This window comes from Adiantum capillus-veneris, chromosome 4 (genome assembly GCF_014529385.1).
Source record: "Adiantum capillus-veneris isolate H3 chromosome 4, ASM1452938v2, whole genome shotgun sequence".
Taxonomy (NCBI): domain Eukaryota; kingdom Viridiplantae; phylum Streptophyta; class Polypodiopsida; order Polypodiales; family Pteridaceae; genus Adiantum; species Adiantum capillus-veneris.
Genome location: NC_140934.1, coordinates 134,766,384 through 134,781,470, shown reverse-complemented (window position 1 = coordinate 134,781,470; position 15,087 = coordinate 134,766,384). Strand labels below are relative to the sequence as shown.

Genomic DNA, 15,087 nt, shown 5'->3' with positions numbered 1-15,087 from the left:
AAAACCTTCAAATTTTGACAAATTTACCTCTGATGTTTCACATATGTAGGTTTGCAAGTTTTTGGAAAGAAGAAGTTTTTTTCGAGCACTGGCGAGGAGGAGGTCTTGGGGAGGGGGGGGGGGGGGGGGGGGGGGGGAGGGGGGGGGGGGGGGGGGGGGTGCCGTTGCTGGAGATGGCCTTCTGCCTTTATGTCACACAACAACCAAGGTGCACGATGGCTAGTGCACAAAAATCGCGGATGCAAAGTGCAGCCTGCCTTGAAAGACCTGGAAGAGAGAGAGAGAGAGAGAGGGAGAGAGAGGAGAGAGAGAGAGAGATTGAGAGTGAGGGAGAGGAGAGAGAGAGGAGAGGAGAGAGAGAGGAGGGAGAGGGAAGGAGGAGAGAGGAGGAGATGGGGGGAGAGGACGAGAGAGAGAGAGTAGAGAGAGAGGACTGCCAAGGAGGTCCCGGGGGGGGTTGTCGTTGCTGGAGATGGCCTTCTGCCTTTATGTCACACGACAACCAAGGTGCATGGCGGCCAGAGCACAAAATCTTTCTCTGTGTGGGGAGATTAATTATTGGGGAAGGGTTTCTTGGAGCTATAAATCCCTACAGAGTAGCAAAATCCAATTTGGGAGGCTTTTAAGAGTAAGTTGGTGGCGAGTGCGACGGGGGTAAAAAGGGGCCATGCCGCCGTCGAAGGTGGCGCCGTTTTACTAGTACTATTATAAAAGGGGGAGGGATTTCGGCTCCCTCCCTCAGACACGTGTCAACCCCTCCTCAGTTCCGACCTACGCAACGTGAGAGAAAGAGAGACTGCCAAGGCCTCCGGCAAGCAAGGGAGTTCTCTCCTTACATACAGCATGGCGCAAGGAGCAGTATTAATGCCAACCGTTTGCGCTTTCCCATCACCTTGGATGGCGGGACAGTTGGCAGCGGGCTACTGTGAGTAAATGGCGCATAGCCTAGGGACCATGCTGATTTGAATGAGGACACCACGGGCACAAATCAAGGTTTGGAGCTCTCCTTTCCTTACTGCAGGCTCACCATCGATGAGAGCTGGGCCAGGAGGTGCGAGGAGAGGATGAACCTGAAGCTCTAGCTGTGCCTGCACCAGCTCCATCCTTTGTCATGCGCTACTCCTCGATCCCCTCTTTCTTCGTCTGCAGCCGGTTGCGGCTCCCTTCAACCTCCCTTTGCAACCTGCGTTCACGCACTGCTCACCACAACAACAGTTCGCCCCTATCACAACTATTTAAGTGGGCAGCCTTAGGCCGCGGGTTTACTGCAATCGGGCATGCATGCCATGTTTTGCGTTTGCGCAGGCACGCGCACACACACTCACAAAGTTTTCATGGAGGTGAGTGTTGTGCTTAGTAAAGCTATGCCAAATGCTCACGCAGGCACACACATTGAGCCACTCAGCACTCTCTCTCTCTCTCTCTCTCTCTCTCTCTCTCTCTCTCTCACACACACACACACACACACACACACACACATAGGCCTGCAGGTGCTCAAGATGGAGACACAAAGTGGCTCTCTCTCTCTCTCTCTCTCTCTCTCTCTCTCCTCTCTCTCTCTCTCTCTCTCTCTCTCTCTCTCTCTCTGGGGCGCAGGCGCACATACAGTTTATAAGCCGACAACAATCTCGGGGGTCCATTGCGATCAGTGCAACCGTCAACCTGTTCCGGAACTCTAGTGCAGGGGCATAGAATTCCAGCTCTGCGCAAGCAACCTCCAATTGCTCAATGGAGCTGAGCTAGCTGACGGCAGGTGCGAGGCAGCTCATTACTGAAGGTGCGAGCAAAGAATTCACTACAACTTTTAGACATTTTCTCGCTTTGAGAAAAAGGTCTTTTTTCTACCCTTTTTATCATCCTAATGTGTTTTTTATGTGTAAAAAACACAGGAAGTGTGAATTATTTTTGTCATTGCTTTTTATTTTTTTTCAATGGTTATTTTTCTTATCCATGCATCAAATTTTCTCATTATCAAATTTTCTCATTCTCAAAGTGAGAATAAATCTCTTGCAAAATAAAGTAGTGATGTGAAAAATAATCAAGCTCATAATTATTATTGTCTTCCTTCAATTCATAAGAGAAAAAATTGTTGATGCATAATAATTGTTGGTCCTATGGAACAAAAAACCAAATTCACAATATGAAAATAATTTTCACTCAAGACCTTGCAAGTTCATGGTGTGAATTTTTTCTAATCGAAGCTCTTAAAGATTGTACTGCACCATAGAATTATTTTCATTCTACATTTCTATTGCTAATGCAAATATTTTTTACTCACACTTCTTATAATAATAAATATTTCCTCTCTTAACTGAGAGAATTATCAATCTTGAGTGTAAATTATTTCCACTTGTGACATTGAAAATTATTCATTCTTAAGTTGATTTTTTAAACGAGATAATTAATACATTGGAAGGTAGAAAACCAGTGGAAAAATTTTCTAGTTGGAGCCTTGCCCTTATTTTATAAGCAAAAGAGAGACATTAATGGTCACCGTCAATGCAAAAAATTGAACAAGGTAAATGTTTTCACTTCACAATGACTAAAGGATCCTTATTCTCATATATAATTTTTTTGTAGTTATATTATTCACACCTAAAAAGTTTACACGTTAGAAACATTCACACCTCTAATATATTTTCATAGCTATAAATTTATCACATATGGAAAGGAATCTCTATCTTGTACACATAAAACTATCCAAATTATGGGATAACTTCAATTCAAACATATTTTATGGCTTGTTGTTTAGTATGAAAACTGCTAATAGTGATCAATCAACTATCATACAAGCATTCAAGACTATAACAAGAGCAATAATTAACTTATCCCACAAAATCTTTTAGCTTTATAAGTCACATATGCGCTTGTGCAATACATGTCAAACTGCCCAAACAAGATGTCAGAATTAACGACAATGTTTATCACCAAAGTTCCATAGTGAACTTGACTTTAAACAAGTTTAACCCATATCTTTATCTTTGAGCTTAATCTTGTTTTGCCCAATGGCCCAACGTACTAAAACATCCAATGCCTTTGAGTCTTGACATTCTTTCTTGAAATAAAATGATTCCTTCGGAGTAGTCCATTGCAACTCCTTTAAAAGTCAACTAGTTGCCGATACATGACATCTATGTTGTGCTCGCCCATCAGATTAAGAGCTATCGCTTCTTTTCTTGTCATCTTAAGTGCCCCATTCTGCAAAAAATATATTACACTTGTGTAAGAACTTTGATAAAAAATCTATCAAATTTATGTAACGCAACACGCTCATTTGTAAGACCAAAGATGTTAGTAGCAATACATGAGCCAATAATGTTATGAGAAGGAATCAAATTCCTCTTTTTAGACTTACAAACCTGTAATAAAATAGAAACAATTCACAACATTAAAACATGCTTGATTGGATTAGTATACCAAGAAAAGGGCTTGTACCAGGGTAGAGTTATTCTCTTTGCATCTAGCAGGAACTTTGGTAACTCTTTTAGCTTTTCCACTTTCTCTTCCTTCTCTCTTCAAAAACCATTCCATCTCAAAAACATTACAAAAATAGAGATTTGAAGTCTCTACAAACAGTTGACAATGAGCAGACCCTTGAAATGATGACATCATTGTGATGATTTCTTGTTTGTGAGATCCTTTAAAGGCTGCAAAAACAAGAATTTCTTGAGTCCTTTCAAGGGGGACACCCTTTAATGACATCAAACCACCAATATCATTGAAGGTCTCTTTGTTTCCACACTATAAGTAGACATATAGATACCATTCAAACACCATTAATAGATAGAGTTTGTTCTTCACACTTTGTGTTTGGGACAATTACGTTCAAGCACATGACCTTTGGCTTATTTTTTGATATGGTAATGAGTAGTGTAGTATCACCATCCTAAAACAAAATTGACATTAGCATGCAAGTCCCAATATTTAGCTCAATGAGATAACAAACCAACGAAGTCTTCCCATCTAGATGTCTCCATATCACTTTTGTCGTCAAAGTCTACTGATGCATGGTTAAGCACCTACATAAACTATCATCTATAAGCAGAAAAGTAGGTCTCAACCCATGAAGTAACCAATACTAAAATGAAATCCTCACAAAATACTTGATGATTGAAACGCCATGGTCTTAGCCAAATCAAACATCTTCCATGTCGACTATTCACCAACACCAATAAACATAGTCAAAGTTGAGGGATTGCATGTAATTAATTTTGTGGAAAAGAACACAATCTACCTCTCTCACTTCTTCGTTTGAATGATCCAAGTGAATAGGTAGATTTGTGCTTAGTAGAGAGTCATTTCCAGAAATAGAGATATGCAAAGTGGATACATGCAAGGCCCCTAGTGGGACTGCCTTAGAATGAACCTCCCAACCCTCCTTTATATAGCCCCTGGACCTCATTCCCTATCCACAGTAGCAGTTAGCCCCTTGGGCCTGGTCCTTCACCAATGGCGTTTCTGCCATTGGCATGACATTATTCCCTCCTTGGGGAAGTGTTTTCGTCCTAAAAAAGAAAAGTGGGAAACTTCTTCTTAAGAGTACGAATTTTTTTCCCAAGTGGCACTTTCTTTAGATCGATCTTTCCACTTGACAAGAGCCTGTCGACGCACATGATGACACATACGTAAATCATGATAGTTGAGAATACATTCATGTTCATGCGGTTGGGTAGAAGGCTCAACGAAATCAACCGAAATTTGCTGGTCAACAAAATTGTTTCTCCATGCAGGCATTTTCATAAACGGCTTAGATGAAAAATCGGATGAATACGAGAATGTAGTGGTAATGAGAGTTTGTAAGCTCGATTATCCACTCGCTTGAGTATCTTGAAAGGCCTATAATATCTCGGAGATAAGTATTGTAACCTAGGGAAGTGGAAGAGGTCACCTTCTCCTTATCATGGACGTGCTTCTCTTGCGGTAAGTAAATCTTCAAGGTCGAAAATTTATCTTGTGCCCAACTATGCAATTCAACTTGATGTGTTGGTATGTCCACTCCCAAGGCTTCCCATAAAGGCGCAAACATATATAGAAGATTGCTTACGTTGATGTTACTATTGAGTATGGTGCGTGTGTATCAATTGGAGCCTAGCCTTTAACAAATCGACTAACTTCCCTTGTATTCTAGAAAGAGATGCCTTTTAAGAACTCTTTCTCCATGTTTTAATGAAAGAGCACAAGATCTATTAATGAAAATTGCTAGCTAAGGACATAATTGGCCTCTATTGGAGGCATGTGAACAATTGTAATAACAATGACCTCTCTCTCTCTCTCTCTCTCTCTCTCTCTCTCTCTCTCTCTCTCTCTCTCTTTCTCTTTGGTGTAAAAGGTGAAAGCAAAGGTCTTGATTTAGGGTATCATCATCTATCATTTAGGGAAGAATTTGGGCCGCTATCTTTTCTTTGAGATTAATTGTCCTCTTTTGTATATGAACGCGTGAGGCTCATGTTACCCACCCTTTACATCTTTAGTAGTATTTCTCATATCCCCAACTATGATAGATTGGTTAATATAATAATATGTCTCTCTCTCTCTCTCTCTCTCTCTCTCTCTCTCTCTCTCTCTCTCTCTCTCTCTCTCTCTCTCTCTCTCTCTCTCTCTCTCTATGTACATCCCTCTTTCACCAGTTTGTAGCGGATTGGTCTCATGGGTTATTTTGGTATTTTGAAGGCATTAATATATTAGATGATTTCATCAACCCCCCACCTCCCCTGCCCACTACCCGTCCTTGTTTATATACCTTAGATATGTTAAGTAGAGTTTCTTTCGACTCTAGTAGCACCTCTAGATTCATCTTAGTATTTCTTTTTTGTACCTCTTGAAGATGTTAATATATCATTTCATCTCTCTCTCTCTCTCTCTCTCTCTCTCTCTCTCTCTATATATATATATATATATATATATATATATATATACATATACCACCCTTGAAGATCATCGATCATAGTCAATCTCGGATAGCTTTCTTGCACCTTGTGTGATGCAAAAAGCGAGTGTTCCGAGCTCAGATGGAGCGGGACTTATACCAGTTGTTCTAGAGAAGAGACTCAGAAGAGGCATGGCGTCTCTTTCACAAGCACTCTCCTCCCCTAGTGATTACTTTTTTTGATGTATGGAGTCAGTATGCAACATCCTTATATGTGTAGACACCCCTTCCAGATCATCTTGAGCCATGTCCATGTACAAGTACCTTCTTTACCACTGAGATGGTAAAGACAACCATTGACAGGATGAAGACCAAGAGAGCGTATGATCATGAATATGGTCTAGTAGCAGAGCACTTTATACATGCTAGAGATATGTTGACAAAGGTTCTTGCAGTCACGTTCACTCGTGCATCTGTGAGGGTCTAGTTCAGATCATGCCCATCTTCAAGGTAGGTGATCCTACGAAGGCTAGAAACTATCATACTATTATGATTGAACACACATTGGCATGGTTGTATGCATCTTTCCCTAAGCAAAAGTTGAGGAGCTCTATAGAGAGTGAGGGTGTACATGCATCACAACGTGAGGATTTCAGGAGAGGCTTCTCCACTCTTGACCACATTCCGACACTTAGAGACATCATCAAGGAGGGGAGGCCACAGGAAAGATGGATTTATTATAGCTTTGTGTATTTGCAAAAAATCATTTTACAATATGGTGCCAAGAGCCAGATTGATGCGCATGCTATAGGAGATGGGAGGAGAGGACTATAAGCCACCTCATTATATCACCCTCTTGTACTAGGCACCCATTGTATCAATGATCACAAATTATATTACCCTCTTGTACTAGGCACCCGTTGTATGAGAAATCACAAATATGCCACACAGTACCAACTAGTAGAACTCCTAGATTCATTTTTAGGATCTCTTTTTTGTACCCAAACATGGTATCAGATTCACCAATTTGTGTCTGTTTGGTCTCATAGGTCATTATGGCCTCTTGACGACAGTACTATGTCATTTCATTTCATTCCTGACTCTCTAGATTTTGGACAAACAGAGGATTAGCCACCACTGCAAAGCTCGGCTCATGCTCACACCCATAGTACTCTCATTGACTGAGCATTGGAGCTAGTGAGATCTAGATGCTTGTGACTAAAGAGAGGAGGTTCACAACATTGATGGGGACTGCAGTAGAGGATTCGAGCCATACTATCTCTGTCATAATAATCAATATCTAATTCTCCTAAATGATTTTCTCATATTAAACTGATCATTTAATGTGGGGAAGTGCCAGGGGAGAAAAAGCTAGAATATTGTTTAAGCTAGCAGACCGGCCACAGTATGGATCCAAAGGAGGGAAAATAGGGATCCAAAGGGGGGGCCATCTGCAAAAGATCCATGTGCAACAATGGGCTAAAAAGACCCTAAGGTTTAGCCCATTAAGACTTCCAAAATGCTAAGGTTCCAAAATTCAAAGGTTGTGTCCAAAGGTCAACCCTAGGGAAAATTTGGATGCTTTGTGTGTGCCCTAAAAGTCTTTGCACATCCCTACATGGGAGGGGGCGAGCCCTAAAGGTAGGGGATGAGAGAGAAAGCCACACACACACACACACACGCTCCCTTTACACAAAGGGAATGAGGGACACATGTCAGCTCCCTAGGCCAGATGCCCACAAGGTGTGCCCAATTTCTATTGGATGACCCTTGAAGTGGACCAATGAGAATTAAGCTAGAGTAAATATAGTTTAATTAATTTAAAAACATTTAATAAAAGAAACCAATGAGAATTAAGTCTCCTAGAAGACTATTGGGCAGTCTCCCAAGGGGTCCAATGAGCATTCATGAGCCCAATGGCTTGCCTGATTCCTATTGGCCAGGAGGCAAAGGGGTCCAATGAGAGTTTAGTTTAATTATTTAATTACCTAAATCTCTCACAAAAAGGGAAAGGGGGACACATGTCAGAAGGCTATCACTTATGCTGCTTGACACCCATTGGCTTGACTTGGGGAGGGCCAATGAGGCAAAATCCAGACCAAATTAGCAACAAGGGCTCGCCCAAGAGAGAGAGGGGGCTGATTTTTGCTTGGCATTATCACACACACACTCACACAAGCTCATGTGTAAATAAAGAATACTCTATCTCCTCCCAAGCTTTAATGGAGAGCTCATCACCTACTCCAAGCTTGTGAGATAGAAGCCTACATCAACATTCTCTTGGCATGTGGATGCAAATCCAACCAAGAGCCAAGCTTCAATGTATGCTCATCTTCTCTACCAAGATAATTACTAAGCTAATCTATGCTAATCTGAGTGATTATGTGAGGAGATGTACATCTTTCTCGTAAGATACTCCTTCTTCCTCTCAATCTACTCTCATACCCTGCTAGCTCTCACCATCTTCGAAGGTGTGTGAGGTCTTGGGTCTGAGAACGGGGATAATTCAAGTTGTGTTTGATTAAGTGTTTTGCTTAGTGCATGAAGCTAGTCTTGAAGGAACACAAAGAATTGTATTGTACAATGTCTCTCTTGATGGGAGAAACCATAATACAAAGCCTTTTGGAGGGGGGACCGGCTCCATGAAAATCCGGTCCTCAACTGTTGTCAATAGCTTAATTGCTCTCTCTTTTGAAAGTATTGTCCATGCTATCTAACTAGGTGTTATGCTTTTTGTTTCTCTCTCCACCCAAGCACTCTTGTAATTCTCATTAGGAATCTACTCTAATGAAATGCCCACTATGTTCATGCTAATCTCCGCTACACATAAGTTATTATGCCATTAAATGTTACAATCTCGACATCTAGAGTACACACGAGGATAAACTCATGACCCATTAGATCACCCTATTGTAATGGACACCCATTGTATCAGTGATCACACATACCCTACACAGTTCTAGCTAGTAGCACTCGTATATTCATTTTAGCATCTCTATTTTGTACTCAAACATGGTATCAGATTCACTAGTTTGGAACGGTTTTAGTTTAATACGGTTTCAGTGGTCTCATAGGTCATTTTGGCCTCTTGAAGGCACTAATAGATCATTTCACTCTCTCTCTCTCTCTCTCTCTCTCTCTCTCTCTCTCTCTCTCTCTCTCTCTCTCTCTCTCTCTCTCTCTCTACATTTCCCTCACCTTTCCGCTAACGTCAATCTATTTCCAAGCATGAACAACAACTCTTGATTTAAAATGTCACCTATTAGAAGAGGCTGATGATGTTGATCTTGGTAGAAATTTGTGATGGGAGCCCTGCGGAGGCCAGCTCCACCCACTACTCCGGCAGGCAGCCGTCCTTCGCCGCTAGCAGAGTGTCGTCGGTGCTGACTGTGGTGAGAACATTCTTGCCATCTGTGTTGGGCAGGGAGATAGTCCATACAGATGTGCCCATAGTCCATTGGATGGCGCTAATGGACGCCCAGGAGGTGCAACTGTAGTTGCTAGTGTACATACTTGCCCTCCTTGAATGGACAATATTGAGCAGGAGCTGGTGATGGCACAGGCGAGACGGCGTTGCTGGGGAATCAGCTAGCGCGAAAAATGTCTGCACTAGGTTGCGATGCACAATATGTTTCGTTTGCTAGAAAAATACTAGTGCTGTTCGCTTCATGATTACATTGTTTTTGTCAAGGAGTGGGTGGTGATTGCAGTGATGGTGATGGTGTGGGTGTGTGTGTGTGCACTAGGCACACAGAGTGCATAGTGTGTTCTTTGGTGATGTTGTGTGTTTTTGTGTGATGGTGACCCCTCTTTATATAGGGGAGGAGGGAGGGGAGAAATTCTAGAATTTAGAAATGAAGAATTCATTATCTACATAGGCCATGTGACTGTGGGCCCCACTTGTCTGGCTGTGTGTATATGTGTCAGAACAGCAGTCTCGTGAGAGAGAGACTAAGAGAGAGAGATGGGTTGATGAAAAAAAAGTGAGAGGTGACATGGAGAATAAAGTAATTACAAGAGGGGAGAGAGGGGAGTGCGCTCAGAGGTGAATCTGTGTGCAGATGTGTGTGAACACAAGAAAAATCAGGTAACCACCGGGTGGGGATGGGTCTGTGGGCACTTTTTTTAGTGAAACTGAGTGTGTGTGAGTGTGGGGGAGGTTATTTAGCTACAAGACAAGAGACATGGCGCCCTTTAGAGAGAGGGGGGTATTTGGGTCATGGGATATGATAGGAGAGAGAAAGAGGGGGTGGGGTATCCTATTTTGGAAGATAGGGTAAGTTGCATGTGAGTTAGGGTGCATTATTGGTGAGTTATAATGCATTATTGGTGAGAGTTGGGGTAGCTTGAGGGGAGAGAGAAAGGAGAAAGGACAAAGGGAAGAGAGAGGGGGTTGACCTTTTGAGTGGAGGAGAGGAAAAGGGACACCCGGTGGGGCTACAGTGAAGAAAAAGGAGGCAAGGTGGGGATGGGCTACCCCGCAGGCATGAGGTGGCCTATTTTACCTTTCTTATATATTTACATAATCATACTTTATTTTTTCTTACTTTTTCCAATGCCTTTTATCACTCCCTCCATAAGAGGGGGTTTTCATGGGGTGGGGACGAGAGAAGAGGGATATGGGAGCTTGGCTTGTGAAAAGCCCCCATCATTAGCCCTCCCCTTTTGGCTAGAGGCATTCATGTCTCTAGCTCATCTGTTTGATCATTATCGTCGGAGGTGGCGGCTGATGGTGTGTCCTCATCTGTAATGTCAATAGGTGGAGCCTGGGCAAATCGAAGAAAATAAGGTTTAAGTCGCCAACCATTTACCCTGGTTTTATGAAGTTTTCCATCAGCCTCCATAAGCTGGTAGCTTCCATTGGCATACTTTTTCCTGACGATGAAAGGACCTTCCCGTCGGAGTAGGAGTTTCTTATCCTTGCGCGTGTCGAAGCGATTGTCGTAGCGGAGCACCAACATTTCTTTCTTCAATTATTTTTTCCGGAGATGCTCGTTAAAGCTAAGCCGTCTATGCTCTGCTTGTGCTGTATAATAATTTATTACTTCTTCTCTGTCCAGCTGCAGTCTTTCCAAGTTGATGATGTGATCTCTCAAATGCATGTTGGGCTGTTGAAGCTAGCTTGCCATTACTCTGAGACTTTGTAGTTGCACTTCAATGGGGAAGATTGCTTCCTTACCAAATACTAGATGATACGGTGTGAATCCCAAGGATGTACGAAATGAAGTTCTGTAGGCCCATAAATCTGGTAGTAGATACTTATCCTAGTCTCCAGGATGATTGTTTACCTGCTTGGTAATAATTTTAGAAACCATTCCATTTACCTTTTCAACTAGGCCATTACATTGAGGGTAATATGGTGAAGAGTGCCTCCTTGTAATGCCCAGTTTCTGCATTAATTCTCCTACCAAGTCTGCTTGAAACCTGGCCCTCTATCAGAGATGATCTCTAAAGGTGTGCCAAACCTACAACATATGTGCTCGTAGATAAATTTATCTACCTCTACCGTTGTGATTCTAGTGGTGGCTGTAGCCTCTGCCCATCTAGTCATGTAGTCGACCCCCATGATAATGTAGAATTTTCCTGAGTTGTCCCTAGGTAATGGCCCAATGGCATCAATACCCCATTTTTCAAATGGGCCATATGAGAGAATAGGTGTCTGTGGTTCAGGCATAAGTGACCTAGTGCCGGCCTTTTGAAAGTGTCACCTAAAGCTACAAGAAAGAGGAAACAAAAGCATGGTTCAGATGAGGAAGCAGCTCCACCAAAGAAAATGAGGGAAAGCATACCAAGCGGGAGTGTGTTAAGGGTCAACCAATTGGGGGATATTATTTAGTGGTTTGAACCTTAGTAACAAGGTTTGTAGTATTTCAAGAAGCAAAGGAGTTGTTAAGAGTCGTTGGTTTTCATATCAGGAAGGAAGAGGAGCGTGTTCTTGGATGATAAAATGACATCCAACCCGCTTAAGCGAATGTATCTCTCTTGTATCTCTGAGTTCTTGATCTAATACAAGCTATGTCGGGTTTTGTCAGCTCCATGTTTACGGTTTCATTCAGTGTTACTGTGTAGCTATGCCGTTTCCTGAGTTTTTTTGTAGTTGGGCATACACTGTGCCTGAGTATTATACCTTTTCAAAATCAGCATCTGATTGTTCTGACATTGTTAATATGTGTGTGTTAAGTGTTTGAATCTTGATTTACAAGGCTGAAATTGTTTAGAGGGAGTTAGCTATTCAGAATTATGCTATGCTTGATTGTGGAAATAGGTTATATATATTCAAAGTACAAGGGTATTAGGTATCCATGTACACACTGGCGATCCTGCAGGTTCGAATACCTAGTTAAGCCTAGAATGGGTTAGGAGTATGGGTTCAAGATGGATGTGGAGAATTGAGAGGAATTTTGTTATTGTTTATATGTTGAATTCTTGAGAGAAGAAGAGGTTCTGTGTATTTTACAAGATCACAGTCCAAAGGAGGGTGCAGACATTCAGGCACCAGAATTGCAAGCAGAGCAAGAAGATCTTTATCAAGAAGCTACAGTAACAATGGAGCCTGAATTCTTGTAAGTGAGCCATTCTTTCAGTTTTGCATAAAAAATACCTAAATTCTTGAATCCTAGAAATCTAATGTCATGTCATAAGGAGCTATGTGATGGGTTTGATGTGGATCTAGGTATAGCACCTATGCTCTCCACTTTAGGCACACATATGGTCTCCATTTAGTGTGGTGCACTGAATGTGAGGGCTTGAATATAGCTATCTGATTTTTTGATTTCAAAAATGGGGAAGAAGAAAAAGAAAAAATGTGAGATTTGCATGACGCATGAGCATCCAACACATGAGTGTCCATGCATATGTATAGAGAGATGATTGCAAGTACTTTTGCATGGTTTAATTGTGTGAGCAACTTCAAAGCATTATCAAAAAGTGTCGTAAAGCATCATCATATGAGAGAATGGAGAGCGTAGTTGAGAAGTTAGATGCATTTGAGGGAAAGCTTGAAGATGCATGTGTTTACCTTAATGAGAATAAGGGTAGAAGGGTCAAATCTTGCTCTACCAAGAAGGGCATAAGGATGTTGCAAAAATCACATTTGAATTCAAGAGAGAAATGTGAAGAAAAATTTGAGAGTGATGAGAGTAGTGATGATGAGGATGAGGAGTGGAGTTACCCTTTGGGAGCGCAGGTGATTCAGGCAAAGGGAGTGCATGTGGGTGTGAGCCAAAGTAGCCACCAAAATCCAATAGAAACCCCTAATCTAGCATAAGACATCAGCCTAAAAGAGGTATTTCTTCAACCCAATGACCTCATTGAAGTAGTTGATCACAGTATTGCATGTGTAAGCACTATTTTTGCATCAAACAAGCAGAATTTTGAATTTTTAGCAAGCAAAACCATTCAACCTGAAATTTGGGAAGAAGGATTTGAGTACTTTGATGTTCAAAAATTAATTATTTTTGCAAGTTTTCTCAATATTGCAATGCAAGATGAAAGGATCAAGCCACATGAAGTTGAATTTACTCATTTTCCATCTAATTTTCTCTCAAAATGAAGATCAGGCATCTTTGCCTAAATGCACAACAGAGCAACCTGATGTGATAGATGTTGATTTAGAATTTTTTGAAATTAAAATTCAGCTGTTGTTATGCAGGAGGATGATTTTCAACTAGGAGATATTCAAGATGAAGAAGAACTAACTCATTTGCTTGATTCTGACTCAAAATCTGATTTTAATAATGCTTTCAAGGAGGAAACTGAACAAGCAGAGTTACTTTTGTCTGATTTGTGGGAAACTGAGTCTAGTACATTGTTTTGTAGCTCTTAATCAATTCAGATTGAACTTGAAACAAATCAGATTGGATGTTTCCTGAATCTAAAAAATCAAGAACAGTGGTTTAATGAGCCTAAATCATATTCTACAATGCTGGATTCATGTCTACAGATGTTGCAGATGCTGAAGAAGCAATCTTTGATGGTTGCAAAAGGGTTTTTTCATCTTGAACAATTCTAATGTCACTATAAAGTGAAATCTAATTTGTTTGAGAGGTTAATTGCTGCTATTTTTTGGATGAAGTTGATTATGGAGATGCATATCAACTGTATGAGCATGTTTACAAAGCCTGAAGTTGCAAATATTCCTAGTCATGGAGTTTTTCAAGATCAGAGTTCTATGTTTGAAGTGCATATTTCTGAATTTATGAAATCAGGGATTGAAAGGCTGATTTTGCAGATGCAAGTCGATGAGCTTCATGACTCAGTAGTTCATGTGTCATATTGTCTGAATCAAATTTTGCAATTTGATGATCAAGAAAAGAGGGTTTTGAGCTTGATTTTGCAAAATCCTTGTGGATTTGACAAAGATGTTATGTTTTGGATTTTTTTCATGATAAAATTGCAAAGTTTGCTAAGTGAGATGATTGCATCTCAAAGGAGGAGTTATTATGGGTCACATATGCCCAAAATGCTTAATTTTGAAGAAGAGGCGTTGATGGATCATTTGGATCATATTTTTGCTACTTGTTGGAAGCACTATGTTTGTTTCCAAAGATTTTTTAGAGATGATTTTACAGATGTTGAGATTCATCCAGATTTGCAGATTCAGGCAACAAATCAAGAATCAGATTTCATGAACTAGAAATAAGATTTTCTGATCCAAATTTTAGAGATGCAAATTTTCTTGAACATGAACTTACTTTCCTTTACTCTATTCTCATGGAGTACAAACATGATGATTGGTTTTTGGTTTCATAAATTCATTCTCTATGATGTAATGTGGATGTTGATCTATATGAAAGGTTCCCAGCCTTGGCATGTTGATCTATATGAAAGGTTCCCAGCCTTGGCATGTTGTCATAAAATGGTGCAATTGTATTCACATATTCATTATGGGAAGCACAAAGGGAATGCACACATAATGCCTTCAAGTTATATCTTTTTGAAAAATCGGGGAGGAAAGTAATTATCAAGCTAGTTGTATTTTTTGAATCTTGGATTGAGTTCCAGGCACTTCAGTTTGCAACTAGTAAGGTATTCACTAACCTAATGGATAAGGCATTTGACTTCTAATCAAGGGAATATACAGGTTCAGGATAGATTTTTCAAATCTACCCACTGGGCTATGCCAAGTGTTAAGGATCAACTAGTTGGGGGATATTATGTAGTGTTTTGAATCTTAGTAGAAAGGTTTGTAGTATTTCAAGAAGCAAAGGAGTTGTTAAGAG

General features: G+C 40.9%; 1 pseudogene; it reads right to left on the bottom strand.

Moving 5' to 3' along the window:
• Positions 1-2,940: 2,940 nt before the first annotated feature.
• Positions 2,941-9,324, bottom strand: LOC147460014 (uncharacterized; annotated as a pseudogene).
• Between the last annotated feature and the right edge of the window lie 5,763 nt (positions 9,325-15,087).